Source organism: Pelophylax lessonae, assembly GCF_965119305.1.
Source record: "Pelophylax lessonae genome assembly, chromosome: 1".
NCBI lineage: Eukaryota > Metazoa > Chordata > Amphibia > Anura > Ranidae > Pelophylax > Pelophylax lessonae.
Window position 1 is genome coordinate 623,258,995 of NC_138768.1, and position 15,863 is coordinate 623,274,857.

Consider the following 15,863-nt stretch of genomic DNA (forward strand, 5'->3'; position numbering starts at 1 on the left):
TAGTCGTCTATGAAAGTCACTATGTACCTTTTGCCTCCAGGTGTAGGTGGGTTTAGGGGACCACACACATCACTGTGAACTAAGTCAAGTGGTCTTGAAGCTCTGTTCTGACTGAATTTGGGAAGTGTTGCTCTTGTAGTTTTGGATTTAATACAACATTCACACTTCACAGTAACTGGACAAGGGGATATTGTTAGATCCCTTGTCAGATTCCTCCTCTGTAGTTCCTGTATGCATTCTGGGTGTCTGTGACCTAGACGTCTGTGCCATATATGTATACAGTCATTGTGCTTGTGTGTACATAGTCTCACCTTTTCCTTCACTGTGTCGAGGTGATATAGATGATCATCCAGCTTGGCACTTGCTACTGTCTGGTTGCCGTTTAGGATTGAACACTTGTCACCTTGGAATTTTACAGTGAGTCCTCTGGCTGTTAGACGCTTCACAGATAAGAGTCCTCCTTCTAGATTAGGAACATAAAGCACATCTTTCACTGGTATGGCTAGGTTGTGTCCCGCATCATCAGGGCATACAAGGGTTCCATGCCCATATCCTTCTGCATGTATTTTGCTTCCATCTGCAAGATAAATAGTTTCTTTGTTGTTCAGATCAAGTTCTGTGAAAAAACTTCTATCACTCGTCATGTGACTGGTTGCCCCCGAATCGATGCACCAGCCTTGACATTTATTGTTGCCTGTCACTTTAAATGTGGCATTCCAGTTTCCTTCCCATGGATCATTGATTGTGGCTTTGACCTTTTGTTTAGCATAAGAGGGACACTGTCTTCTTTGCTCTGCTTTCCATATAGTACAGTCTTTCTTTATGTGTCCCTGTTTGTGACATCTGAAACACACTCTGGTCTCTTTCCTGTGTAACCTTGCGTCTGTAGCTTTAAGAGCGGTTCTGGTGTCGGTTTCTGTGGAATCATGCACTAATTCCTTTCTTCTCTGATACTTATCTATGAGCCTGGTTTTTACAAATGCTAGCGTCACACCTGTCTCAGGTCGTGCCTCCAGTGCATTGATCAGTGCAGTATATGTATCGGGCAAACTGCATAACAACATGGCTGCAGCGTGGCTGTCTGTTATATTCTCCCCAATTGATCTGAGTTGTGCAATCACTTCCAGCATTGCGTTTATATGCGCCTGCATGTCCTGTTCTCTGCTAAGTCTCATTCTGTAAAGTTTCCGCAGTAGAAACAGCTTGCTGTTTAAACTGGATCTTTCATGCAGTCTATTCAGCACATCCCACATGCCTTGCGCTGTGTCCTCATGGCGTATATGTATGAGCTGATCATCCTCCACTAGTAAGCTTATGGTGGCCCGTGCCTGTCTGTTTTTCTTGTCCCAGTCCTGATTATTGTCCTGTGGCCTCTCTGTGGTGGTAACCTCCCACAAGTCATCTCTAGATAATAGCATTTCCACTTTAAACTTCCATAGCTGATAATTGTCATTGTTCAGCTTGGCCACTGAGAGTTTAAGTTCTGAGTTTCCAGACATTTTTCCTTCCTTTATATATAAACAGTCTTACTTGTCTATAGGAGATGTCACTGGAAAGCTTCCTTATGTCTATCTTTATCCGGATCCTGGGCCCATAACCTGTTGCAGAGTGCGATCACTGGGTGCAGCGGAGTCCATTCAGATCAGACATTGTGGAGTAAACAGGAACTGGCTTCTTTATTGGAACATAACACAGAAATCAAAGATGTCACCTTCTCATTTGTAAGAAGAACACAGACAGGAAAAGATAACCAACAAGTACAGTACAGTGTACAGGAAATGACAACACATCATAGAGAATGCATAGCATATCACTAAGCATTAGCGACATCTACTGTCCTATTTGTGAACTGCAGTTAATCTATAATAGGCTAAGCTTTAAAGTTGTTGTATCTCCAACAACTTTCTGGATGTGTAATCTTCTATGGCTAATAAAGAGATCGGAGTGACATAATTTCCTTCCCTATAAAGTAGAATAATATTGGTTTATTGGGATAAGGAGAATAGGTATGGCTACTATATATTGTGGCCTCACTGTACATAATGTAAAGGCATCTTCTGTTTATGCATTTCAGTGCCTGTGTGTGCAGGGAGTCTGTGATTTGTGGAAGTGTTAATACTTAGGATCCTTAATAAAGTTAACATAAGTTTGAAGAACTGAGTTTTAATTTTCCACAATCGCCTGATATGTAACACGTCATCATGGGAAAACGTGCTTTTTTTTTCTGTCCACAGCATTAATAAACGTATTCATTTGGTTACTTGGTATGGCTTTAACACTTGACTTGTTCTCATCAGCATTCTTTTATACTGGACATTTCTTGGGGAATTCCCAAGCAAAGAAATATATTTCATGCCATTTGATTTCTGGTATTATGTTCAAATAGAAAAAACAGTTATCTTTAGGTCAAGTGAATTCAAGCTTGACTGCTACGTGCACTGACATTTTTAGAAATGATTAGGACATAAATTCTAAACACACAAAACAAAAAGTTAACTAATTATACAGAAAGTTATGTAAAAGGAATCTTTCCTCAGGATACTTACCCATCAGAGAAACCTCCGGTAAAATTGACAATTCTTCTCCTGGTTGTGTACTAGTGCAGGGACACCAAAAGCCCTATTCCGTTTCACTGTGACTTAGGTTAGTACCTGAAAACTAGTATGTAAAGCAGTGGCCAGAGGGGGCAATTTGAGGTGGAGGCCTTCCACTCATGTAAGTACTTTTCTCTTAAAAGGTACCTACATTCAACCATTTTTGGAGATTAGGTTAAGTGTTGGTACTAAGCATTACACTGCCACTGTGTGCCCCCATGTTTTTAATTTTTGGTTACATATATGAGAAATATCCTATTCCTAGGCAGTATTTGCTAATAGAAAACTTGAGAGGGTTGAATGTGTATTTAAAGTGAAACTAGACCCTCCTATCCTTTACAGTCAAGGAGGTTGCCATGATAGCCTTGGTTTGATCTGCTGTTGCCATTGTACTGCATATGTTATCTGTTATGACACCAGCCATTTGATGGCTTGACAGTTCGGCTGAGAGCACAAATAACTGTGACAATTATCATTGACACCATGTCATGCTGTTTTCTCTTTGGAGTGAGTGCCCCTCCAATTTTTAAAGAGAATCCTGGTTGCTGAGTGAAGAAGATGTTCTGCATGAGCAAAAGGAGAGAGGAGCTTTAGTAATTCTGATAAACAGGGTTTTTTTTCACCCTCTACCTACTGCCCAATACTGCCCCTTTTAGAGAATGCAGAACCAGGTATCATTTTGTGATGTTAAAGTGTTACTAAACCGAGGACCCTGCATTCACTATATCTGGTCTCCCACGGTACTCAGAACATGGAAATGCAATTATTTTAGTAATTATAAACTGCCTAATACCTTTTCTCATCAGCAGTATATGGCAGTTTTGTGACTTCTATCAGTGTCTGGCCGAGCACTGGTTAAAGCTTGTTGGAGGAATTTTAATTCTCCTCTCCTTTCATTCTGGCTGTCCTATGAGGCTGCATGACCCCTGACCCTCTGTCTAGACAGTGCTGATTGGCCCAGTGCTAATAACATGCACCCTCCCAAAACAAAAAAAACCCTCTAGCAATATACACCAAACTGAGCATGTGCAGACTGCCCCTAAGGCTCCGTACTATCAGGCAATGGATTAGTGAAGAAGGGGATGATCAGAGAAGACAGAATCAATTAGCCTTTTTACACAATGTGCAGGATTAACCCCTAGGTTCCACGGTGAGTATAACAAGCATTCTTTACTGCATATACAGTCTGATTTTACTGTTTTAGGTTTAGTAACTCTTTAAGTAATTTAGGTAGGATTTGTTAATAATAACAAGAAAGGCAGTAAAATAGATCCCCTGCAGCCAGCAACAATAGATCCACCCCAGCATCACTAGAACCTCCAGGGCACCCCAGCACCCCTTGCTATTGCAAACAATTTAGTGTTGGAGGTGCTTTCCGCTGCGTTGCTGCCGAAAAAAAAACAACCTGTTGCTAATACAGATAAACGTGCAACAATCATTCTATATATAAGTATTGTACTGGAATTAGAAGCTCTGCCTCAAGGTGGCAGTATCATGTATAATGTAATGTTCTTCCAAGTGGAACTGCATGGTTATGATGTCAATTTTCTTGTTTCTGTGTTCCTGTTGCTTTCAATAAATCATCCATGAGTATCCAGCAACATCTTGACTGGTAAGAATAAAAGCGGGGAGCAGGGCATGAAATGTCCCCGCCCACCACATACAGGACAAGTGGCAGACAAACAGGATAAACAGGGAGTTTAAGGGTTAATTGTATACTTACCTGGGATTGGTGTATTTAAAGTAGCTGCTCCTTCCAAGGGTCCTGACACGAGGTAGCCCCTATAAAAAGAAAAAAGTACGCCATTAATAACAGTCGGCGGGGCAAAGTTGAAAAGCACATCAACTGTGGCATAGCTGCGGTTTCAATGGAGTCCCTACTGAGGATGGTTATGGAGCGGGCTAGCGCAGCTGACAGGGAAGCCTGGATGAGACACTGCTTGTCTCTATCTGATGGCACGGAAGCTCCTGCCTCTGTGGTATCCGGTCCTCCCATTCCTCAGCTTTCTTTTTCCTCCACCGGCGCAGAGCGCTCTGAGCTTCTTCCGGGTCATCTGGCCTCTTCATCTCGGTTGGTCATCGGTGAGTCATTGGCCCCGCCCCATGATGACGCCGGGGATGTGTTAGGCCTTCCCTCTGTGGCTGCGACCTGCACAGTACAAGCGATGACAAACAAGAAGAGGTCTATCAAGCGGCCTCGTAGGTTCAAATCTCCGTCCAGGACTGTAAGATTCTGGTACCTCTGGTACCCTTATTTTCTATTTTCTTTTCAAATATGCGTCCCACCTTTCTAAATAGGTGGTACGCATACACCTTTAAGACGGATGACGTCATCGCCGAGCGCAGCAGAGCGGCTATTTCAACCGCCGGCGTTCTCTCTCACGTTGTTCGTTCAACCTGCCTGTGTGTCCACATGCTTACAAGCTTGTCTTGCTGCCGGAACTTCCAGCTACTTTCTATTACTTGGAAACAGACCGGAACCTCGCTACTGATCCCTGTATCTCGCTACTGGATCACTCCCTCACTACTGGACCCTTCTACTACTAACCTTACTAGTGATAAGTACCCCACAGGGGAATCCTCCATAACCTTACTTACACTATCTACCTCTGCACATTAAGGACTGTTACTATCTATGCATACTAATTCTATCATCTGCACTGTTACATAGATTGCTAGCTCTTGAGTCTACTACCATCTATCCTTGCACTGGGTTAGTCTATCCTGTATTTGTCATCTGCTGTCCTTACCACCTGTTACCTTTTGATAACGCTCTGTGTGCGGAGCGAAACGCGTCAAGCTGTTCGTCCGAGTACGTACTACGCCAGACTACATCCACCTTCCGACATACGGGGACACGGGGAGTGAGTATAGCCGTTTGAATTGGCAACCCGTGGGATGATTCTTTAGGCGTTTTAACCCTTGTCACATTGTAAGTATATCTTGTATTGTGTGCATCGAATAAAGTGATTACATACTTCACGATGCCAGCATCTCTTTCCATTTTTTGAGCAATTCCTGGATGATATGACCTACAAAGCTGATTGAGTTGATGATCCATTAAGGCTCGTTCTATCTAAGGATATTCTGAAAGCGGTGTATTATTTGGCTTCTGGTGAGTAGGGGTCCAGGAGGGGAGCACCTACTCGTGTAAGAGAAAGCACCAGCACTTGTTTTACCAGCACGCAGCACTTTGGACTTATGTTTTGCACTAAGACTGTCACTATTTAAGCACGTTTTTTATTGAAAGACTTTATTTGATATTTATTTACACATGATGAAATATATATTTATTGTATTTTTAATATTTTGTTTGGGATCTATGATATAGTAATGTATGTTTGAAGTTGAGCACTAGCACTATACACAGATTATTTATACACCATATTTATTGGGATTTATTTATGCATTTGATTTGACAGCAGCGCAGGTATACTTTTGCACTATACACTTTATAAAGGCACACCACCTTTTATACCAGCAGCAGCCCACTATACAGTGGTATCAGAAAAAATAGTAATCCTCAGCGCTAGCCTACAATCTGTACTCGATTACTAACCTATCTGCATTCTACCTAATACCATCTAGTACTCTCCTGAACATTTCTATCAAGTGCTTACCATCTCTATCACTGTTCACACCTGTCCCTTCAGCACATCATCTTCATACTATCATATACATCCTATCACTCCAGGAACATCTTATTGAGTGTGTATATCTGTATGCTGAAGCTGACAGGCCCACAGTGATGAGTCTGGAGAGTTGGATCTGGTTATTCAACACATCTCTACATGACTACTGAGTGGAGATTCTGCAGCTGCAAATCCAGCCTACTACAAAAACGCAGGAGCGTTACAGATTGAACGAACCTAAAAAATGGATTCAGCAGAATTACCCACTCAAGTGACACAATTAACACAACAAGTAAATGCATTAATGCTTGCTCTTACTGAAGTAAAAGAAGAAAATCAGACTCTGATACAGCAGGTAACCTGTCTTTCACGGCTCACTGCTGCTCAACCCCCTGAACCTAAAATAAACCCTCCTCTAGTGTTTACAGGTGATCAGAAAAAATTTAGTGAATTCAAAAACGCATGTCAATTGCTTTTTTTGTTAAAACCTCGTACATACCCTACTGATCAAATTAAAGTCTGTACTTAACGGGTGATCCACGGGCCTGGGCAGACTCTCTTTTTGAGAAAAATTATCAGCTTCTCAACTCCTATTCTTTATTCCTAGCGGAACTCGCTAGTTTATATGATGACCCCAACAGGCAGAGTACTGCTGATATTCAATTGAGGGCTTTAAAACAAGGAAGGAGACCTGTAGAAGACTTTGTAGCTGAGTTCAAAAGATGGACCCTTGATTCAGGGTGGAATGATACATCTCTGCGAACTCAATTCAGACTCGGGTTGTCAGAAGCTGTTAAAGACGAGCTCGCCCGAGCGGATTTACCTGGCACCTTGGATGCCTTAATACAACTCAGTATCTACATCGACAGGCGACTGCGTGAAAGAAAGGCTGAGAAAATGGGAATGCCATTGTCTAGTTCTTCTCGGATTTCGGCCATTGACCCTACTCCCATGGAGGTAGGAACCATACGCCCACCTTTATCAACTACTGAACGAGCCAGAAGAAGATCCAGAAACCTTTGCATGTACTGCGCATCCCCGGATCATTTGATAAGCGTCTGTCCCCTTGTCCGCAAAAAAGGGTGGTGAGTGTTCACATGTCTTGCTAGGAGGATTAACGACTTCCTTTTCTAACCCCTATCTCTTTGTTCATTTGACATTACAGTGGGACCAGACTAGGATTACCACCAAGGCTATGATCGACACCGGATCTTGTGGAAACTATATTGATACATGTTTTGTTACCTTAAATAAAATACCTATTATTTCAAAACCTAAACCTGTTTCTGTTAGTTTCATTAACGGTATTCCACTATCTTCTGGTCCAATCACCAACCAGACACAAGCACTCCTCGTCACTAACGAGTCTCATATGGAGACCACCACTTTTGATATACTATCTTCACCCCATTTTTCTATTATTTTGGGACTCCCCTGGTTACACACACATCAACCAATCATAGATTGGAAAAGACGGACTTTGTCTTTCCCTTCTCACTATTGTGAGATTACGTGTAACCTCCCATCTTATGGAAAGATCCTGTCTGTGGTGTCAGATGAGATTGCACCACTATGCTATCAGGATCTGTCCGAAGTATTCCTTGAAAAAAATGCTCAAATGTTGCCTCCCCATAGGGATTATGATTGCACTATCAATCTACTTCCTAACAGCAAATTGCCTTTCGGTCATGTTTATCCTCTTTCACAGGATGAACTTTCTCATCTCAAGGAATACTTGGATGAGAATTTGACAAAAGGGTTCATCAGACCCTCTACTTCTTCCACAGCTGCAGGACTTTTCTTTGTCCGCAATAAGGATTCAAGTCTTAGGCCTATTATCGATTATAGGCGATTAAATACGATTACAATAAAGGATCGCTATCCTTTACCGCTCATCCCTGAACTCATTGAACAAGTGCGTGGGGCTACTTACTTCTCTAAATTAGACCTGAAAGGGGCATACAACCTAATCCGAATCCGTGACGGAGATGAGTGGAAAACAGCATTCAGAACCAGATACGGATTATTCGAATACCTTGTGATGCCATTCGGGTTGTGTAATGCTCCCGCAGCTTTCCAAAGGTTCATAAACGACATCTTTAGAGACTTACTTGATGTCTGTGTTGTAGTATATCTGGACGATATACTTATCTATTCTCGATCTCTCTCTGAACATATAAAACATGTAAGACTTGTGTTATCCAGATTACTTGCACACAATCTATACGTGAAATTAAAAAAATGCCTATTTCATAAAGAAGAAATATTATTTCTAGGATACATCATATCCAAAACCGGAATTAAGATGGATATGAGCAAGATATCCTGTATTCTGGACTGGCCTATACCAACAACTCGTAAGGCATTACAGCGATTCCTTGGATTTTCAAACTTCTATAGGAAGTTCATCAAGAACTTTTCTGCCATTGTGAGACCTCCCACACAACTGACAAGTATAAAGAAACCATTCAAATGATCAGAAGAAGCAAATCGAGCTTTCTGCTTGTTAAAATCAAGCTTTACTTCTGCTCCCATACTACGCCATACAGACCCATCCCTCCAATATATTCTGGAGGTAGATGCGTCAAATATGGCAGTAGGAGCAGTTCTCTCCCAACGACCAACAAATACTTCACCACTCCACCCAGTTGCTTTCTTTTCAAAATCATTAAGCAGCCCAGAGGTGAATTACCCAGTGGGTGAAAAGGAGTTGCTTGCCATAAAACTGGCGACATCTACTTGAGGGTACCCGGTTACCAATACTCATATATACAGATCATAAAAACCTTCAATACCTCCAGACTAACAAAACTCTCTCCCACCGGCAGGTACGATGGTCATTATTCTTCCTTAGATTCAACTTCTTAGTGACCTACACGCCTGCAGACAAAAATAAAAAAGCGGATGCGCTATCAAGATTAACCGAAGATAACTGCGCTGAAATCCCTTCTATTCCTATAATACCCTATGAACGTATTATTGGGGTTGTTCGTTCCCTGAAGGAAGAGATTTTGCACAGTATAGGATTGGATTCACCTCCACCACAACTAAGTACTGATGCAGAAGGCTTCCTCTACTACAACGACAAACTCTACATACCCCCTACTATGCGCACCAAGATCTTGGAGTTATCACATGATGTGCCCATGGCAGAACATATGGGTATGACGAAAACCCTTAATTTGCTTACTAGGCAGTTTTGGTGGCCTGATATGAAGACGTCTGTACAAAAATTTGTATCTTCATGTGACATCTGTGCAAGGTCCAAAATTGACACTACAAAACCATCTGGTCTACTCTGCAGTCTACCAATACCCCAGGTTCCATGGGAAGTTGTGTCCTTAGACTTTATAGTAGAACTACCACCTTCTAAAGGATTTAATACCATTCTAGTGTCAGTGGACCACCTGACAAAGATGGCACATTTCATCGCTATCCGTAGACTACCTTCATCTAAACAAACAGCGGAACTACTGATGAAACATGTGTTCAAGTTACACGGAATTCCAAAGACTCTTTTATCCGACCGTGGTTCACAGTTCATCTCCAAATTTTGGCAAGCTCTTTGTCAAATATTACGGATTGAGCGAAAGCTCACTTCTCTCTACCACCCTCAGACCAACGGACAGACTGAAAGAGTCAACCAGTGTATAGAACAATATCTGCGTTGCTACACATCATACCTACAGGATGATTGGGTGGACCTTCTCCCTCTGGCGGAATTTGCTTATAACAACGCAACCCACAGTACTACTAAGCAAAGTCCGTTCTACTTGAACTATGGGTTTCATCCCACACTACTTCCACCACGCATCCTACCATTAAGTAACCCAGTAGCCTCAGACTATCTTACTCAAATAAAGGACTCTCTGGGTTTACTCAATACCACTATCTCACACGCCCATAGCCAACAAAAAAGGTACTACGACCTACGTAGAAGACCTTCTCCTTAGTATGCTATTGGGGACCTCGTTTGGCTATCGACAAGAAATTTAAGATTAAAGATCCCTAGCAAAAAGCTTGGACCTTTATTTCTGGGACCCTTCCCAATTAAGAAACTTATTGGAAAAGCTGCAGTACAGCTCACCTTACCAGCAGATCTCAAGATCCATCCCATCTTCCATGTGTCGCTGCTGAAACCCCATGTTCCTAATCAAGGAATAAGGCCTACCATCTTGCCTCCACCTCCAGTACAATTTGAAGGCGGAGAAGAATATGAGATTAAGGAGATTTTGGATTCTCGTATCCACAGAGGAAGACTCCAGTACCTCATAAGATGGAAGAACTATGGACCCCAAGACGACACCTGGTTGGATACCACTGATGTTCACGCACCTAGGCTTATACGAAGGTTTCACTCGAAATACCCGGAGAAACCAGTGCTATAGGCCTTTCCGGAGCCGGCCTTAAGGGGGGGTACTGTAAGATTCTGGTACCTCTGGTACCCTTATTTTCTATTTTCTTTTCAAATATGCGTCCCACCTTTCTAAATAGGTGGTACGCATACACCTTTAAGACGGATGACGTCATCGCCGAGCGCCGCAGAGCGGCTATTTCAACCGCCGGCGTTCTCTCTCACGTTGTTCGTTCAACCTGCCTGTGTGTCCACATGCTTACAAGCTTGTCTTGCTGCCGGAACTTCCAGCTACTTTCTATTACTTGGAAACAGACCGGAACCTCGCTACTGATCCCTGTATCTCGCTACTGGATCACTCCCTCACTACTGGACCCTTCTACTACTAACCTTACTAGTGATAAGTACCCCACAGGGGAATCCTCCATAACCTTACTTACACTATCTACCTCTGCACATTAAGGACTGTTACTATCTATGCATACTAATTCTATCTGCACTGTTACATAGATTGCTAGCTCTTGAGTCTACTACCATCTATCCTTGCACTGGGTTAGTCTATCCTGTATTTGTCATCTGCTGTCCTTACCACCTGTTACCATACTCGATTACTAACCTATCTGCATTCTACCTAATACCATCTAGTACTCTCCTGAACATTTCTATCAAGTGCTTACCTTCTCTGTCACTGTTCACACCTGTCCCTTCAGCACATCATCTTCATACTATCATATACATCCTATCACTCTAGGAACATCTTATTGAGTGTGTATATCTGTATGCTGAAGCTGACAGGCCCACAGTGATGAGTCTGGAGAGTTGGATCTGGTTATTCAACACATCTCTACATGACTACTGAGTGGAGATTCTGCAGCTGCAAATCCAGCCTACTACAAAAACGCAGGAGCGTTACAAGGACAAGAGACGGTGGATGCAGAAAGAATTCAGCCTGCAGGGGGAGAAAGAGAAAATTTGTAAATGAACAACATATTACTAATGATAATTTAATTTGTTTTCCTAATGCTACAGATTCCATGTCAGATACTTTGTTGCCTGAACAAGAGACCTCACAGATAAATTACAATACTGTGGTTACCGTGGCTACTGTTATCAATCAAGTAGCTGATACTTCTGAGGCTACTACAATTGATGAAATACCTCAAAGCGCGGTTAACCCTTTGGTGACCTCTGCGAATTTGCAAAGAGGTGAGTCTTTTGATGCATCATTATTTAAAGATTTGGCTTTGTCTATTTCTTCTTTATTGTCTAAAATATTGCCTTCTGTTCCAAATGTAACACAAACTGCCAGTTTGGGGATTGCGTCAGTTTGGGGAGAACATATACCAAATGTTGTTTCCCCTAATTTTGAAAATGCCAGTGCCACCATCAGTGGACCAAGACAGACCATTGCCTAGTACATCAGCAATGGTACCAGAAATTTGTCCTTTAGGGTTTCATCTCAGTACAGCGATTAAAGAAAAAATACGGAAAGGGGATTATATTGATATGCTATCTTTACTGCCTTCAGCAAAAGAAGTTAAGATAGATAAAAAAGATGGGGATAGACATGATGATGAAAGATGCAGAGCAGTCCCTCACAGTTTTAACAACTGGTTACAGGCCTTTTGTATTTTTGCTAGTATTGTAGGGGAAACCCCAAAACTTATGGGTTTCAGTAACATTTTGACTGTTGAAGCCAGATTGAAAAATATATTTATTTTACAAACATGTAGGTAGAAAGACATGTTTGGAGAGCAATTCAGTCACATTACATTGTGTTGGTTTAGAAACAATTGCTCTAGCTGGCTAGGACACCTATTACAATTTATATATTCTGAAGTGGGTGGCACCTGGCTAACTACATTCTTTTAAAAGTCCCATTTGAGTCTTTGGTGACATTCTTTAATATGTGGATGGTCATTCACATAGGCTTGTCACTTCCAAGGCTCGTTGGCTGAACAGGTCTTCAAAGGTCAAGATAGCAATCTACACAGTTGGAGGTGTAAACGGCATTTGAACACAACAGTTGTTATACAATATGACTTCTACATCTAATACTGTATATCTGCTTAATCATAAATACATGTTTGATAAATAAAATAAATGTATGATAAATAAAATGGCTGTTCCTTTCTCCCCCTTATGGTATCATGGGCGAGCGGCGACCTGAACTCTATAGTGGTCTCTTCCAACACGTGGAGATTATTCTGGAAGCACATAAACATTTTCCAGGAATGTCATGGTTTTTCTATGGCAAATTATTTCATCAAAAACTTTCAGTGCACCATTCTTTACAATGGGGCATGAAGGACGTTGGCCTTTGGCTGAATCTGTTATTGCCACAGAAGCAATATTCTAAACCTTCTGTACCTGCTGTAGGTACATATCATTAAGGTTTCTGATTTAATTTCAATGAAGGTCAAAGTAAGTGGCTTAACAATTGCAAATACAAGCATTAAGGTGCTCATTGTAATGGAGCACATCCTGCGGTATGTTGTTTCAATAAATTGTCACCTACTACAGCTCCTACCACTAAGGATCTTTTTCTTGAAAGCAGTAACGCCGGTGAAATTGGGAAAAATGTTATCATGGCTACAGCTTTATTCAGATCACAAGACATTGTGTTGGTTTAAAAACAATTGCTCTAGTTGGCTAGAGCACCTAACCATCATAATTAATGGTTTTAGTTGTGGTTTTAAATTACCTTCTTTTGCAGGTACAGGATGTGTAGTTTTAAGGAATTTAGCCTCTGTGGAAGATAATATAAATATAGTTAGAGTTAAGGTTGAGAAGGAAGTCTGGGAAGGAAGAATTGCAGGCCCCTTCTCCGCTCCTGCTTTTGTGAATTTCCGGATTTCTCATTAGGGGTCATTCCGAAAAAAGAACACATTTCAGGTAATTCATCATTTATCTTATCTGGACGTTTTTTCATTAAATGATGAAATTGACCCTAGTTTGTGTTCAGTGTCTTATTCATCATTTGATGATGCATTGGGTAAAATTCGGGAAGTAGGTGATTTTGCACTGTTAGCTAAAGCTGATATTCAATCAGCCTTCCATTTATTACCAATACATCCTTCATCATTCAATTCGCTGGGTTTTGTTTTTCAAGGTGAATATTTCTTTGACAAATGTCTACCAATGGGTTGTTCTATTTCTTGTCACTATTTTGAATTGTTTTCAACCTTTTTGGAATGGGTAGTCTGTTATAAAACAAGGTCTTCCAATTGTTTGCACTATTTAGACGATTTCCTCTTTATAGGAAAGGCAAATACTTTGGATTGTTTATACTTATTCACTGAATTTCAAATAATTTGTAGGTCATTCGGGATTCCTTTGGCTCCTGAAAAATCAGTATCTCCAACTTCTTGTTTGGAGTTTTTAGGTATACAAATTGATACAGTCGCTATGGAATTTCGTCTTCCGATGGAAAATAATTATTATAATCAGACACAGAACAGAAGTTCAGTTGCAAACTATTCAATCCTTGTTAGGATTATTGGCATTTGCGGCAAGGGTTATGCCTATGGGTGGGTTTTTCATGAAACGCCTATATAGGGCTATTTCTGGAATTTCCTCCCCTTTTCATTTTATTAGAATAACTTCTGATATTCGGGAAGACTTAATCATTTGGCAAAAATTTTTATCTGCCTTTAATGGTTGTTCTTTATGGCAAGCCCTATTTTGTGTTTCTTCTGCCCTTGATCTGTTTACGGATGCTTCTGGGGCTTGTGGGTATGGAGCAGCTTCTGGTAAGGACAGTGGTCTGCAAGTGAATGGCATCCATCAAGGAAAGAGAAAGGTTTTATAAATAACATTGTTCTGCTAGAGTTATTTCCTGTTATAGTGGCATTGAAATTGTGGGGGCAGTATTTTTGTGATAGGAGAATTCTCTTGCATTTGGATAACAAAGGTGTTTTTGCTGTCAATTGTTTGGCTTCCAAATCTCTGTCAGTTATTGCTATTCTGCGTCATTTGGTTTTTAAATGTTTACATATTAATATATGGCTTAAGGCTAAATATGTGGCAGGTGTTTCCAATCTCATTGCAGACTCTTTATCTCATTTGCAGATGGAACGGTTTAGGTTATTGGTTCCAGATGCGGATCCTGTTGGCCTGTTTTGTCCGACACATTTATAGCATCTGATATCAATCCAGTGATGGTTGCTATTCATAATTCATTGGCTGGTTCCACGTGGGCATGTTAAAGGACTGCGTGGAACTTGTGGTGTTTCTTCTTAAGACAACAAAATGTGGCGCTTAATTGCTTTACGGAAGGTCAGGTCTTGTCTTTTTTAAACTATTTGTCAATACTCTTATTCACATACACAAAAGACCCTAGCTGGAGCGTCCTTTTTCTTGCGTATGAAAGGGGCCCCAGCTTGCAATAGTTTTTTTTCAGTATACATGCTCTTCAAGGTTATTGCAAAGAATATGTTGTGATGGATAACAGACTTCCAATTTCAGCAGAGTTATTGGGTAAGCTTTGTACAGCAACTACGACAGTCTGTTTTTCTGCATATGAGACTTGTTGTTTCGGCTTTCCTTCTGCCTTTGTTTTTTTGGCGCCTTTAGAATTTTAGGGTTGCTGCCACGCAACCTTAGAGCTACTTCGGGACTAATGTCTGCTGACATAGTTGTTCAACAATATATTATTCGTATTCTCCTGCATAACAGTAAAATGGATCAATATGGACAAGGGCGGTGGATCACACTACATAAAAGCTCTGATCCTTCCACATGTATAGTTTTATTAACAAGGAAATATTTGCTTTGCTGTCCATAAACAATTCCTTATTCATGCTAATGGTTGTCCGTTGACAATTTATAAATTCAACTCTGTGTTTAAAAAAAATGTTTGTTGTTATTGAAGCTTGCTCATCTTTCCATTTCTTCACATTCGTTCCATATCGGTGCTGCGACAGAAGCAACGAAATTGGGTTTTTCTGGATCTGGTTTAAAAAGTATTGGTGGGTGGAAATCGAATTGTTACAAATCTTATGTACGTGCTAATGTTTGCTTCTAATTTCAGATCCATCTCAAGTTGTTTGGATAATCAGCCATTCGTATGTCTTTTGGGCTCATAGAAGAGCTGAAAGGAGAAGTTATGGGACATGTCTAAGTTTATTTTCTTCCCAATTTCTTGTATATTGGTTTGGTCAGCTTGGCATGCTATGGACTGATTTATGTAAATATTTATCCTTGTTGTATTCACATTGGCCTATTCCACAGATTATTATTTTCCATTTGGCGGGAAATTATATTGTTTTCCTGGAAAACCTT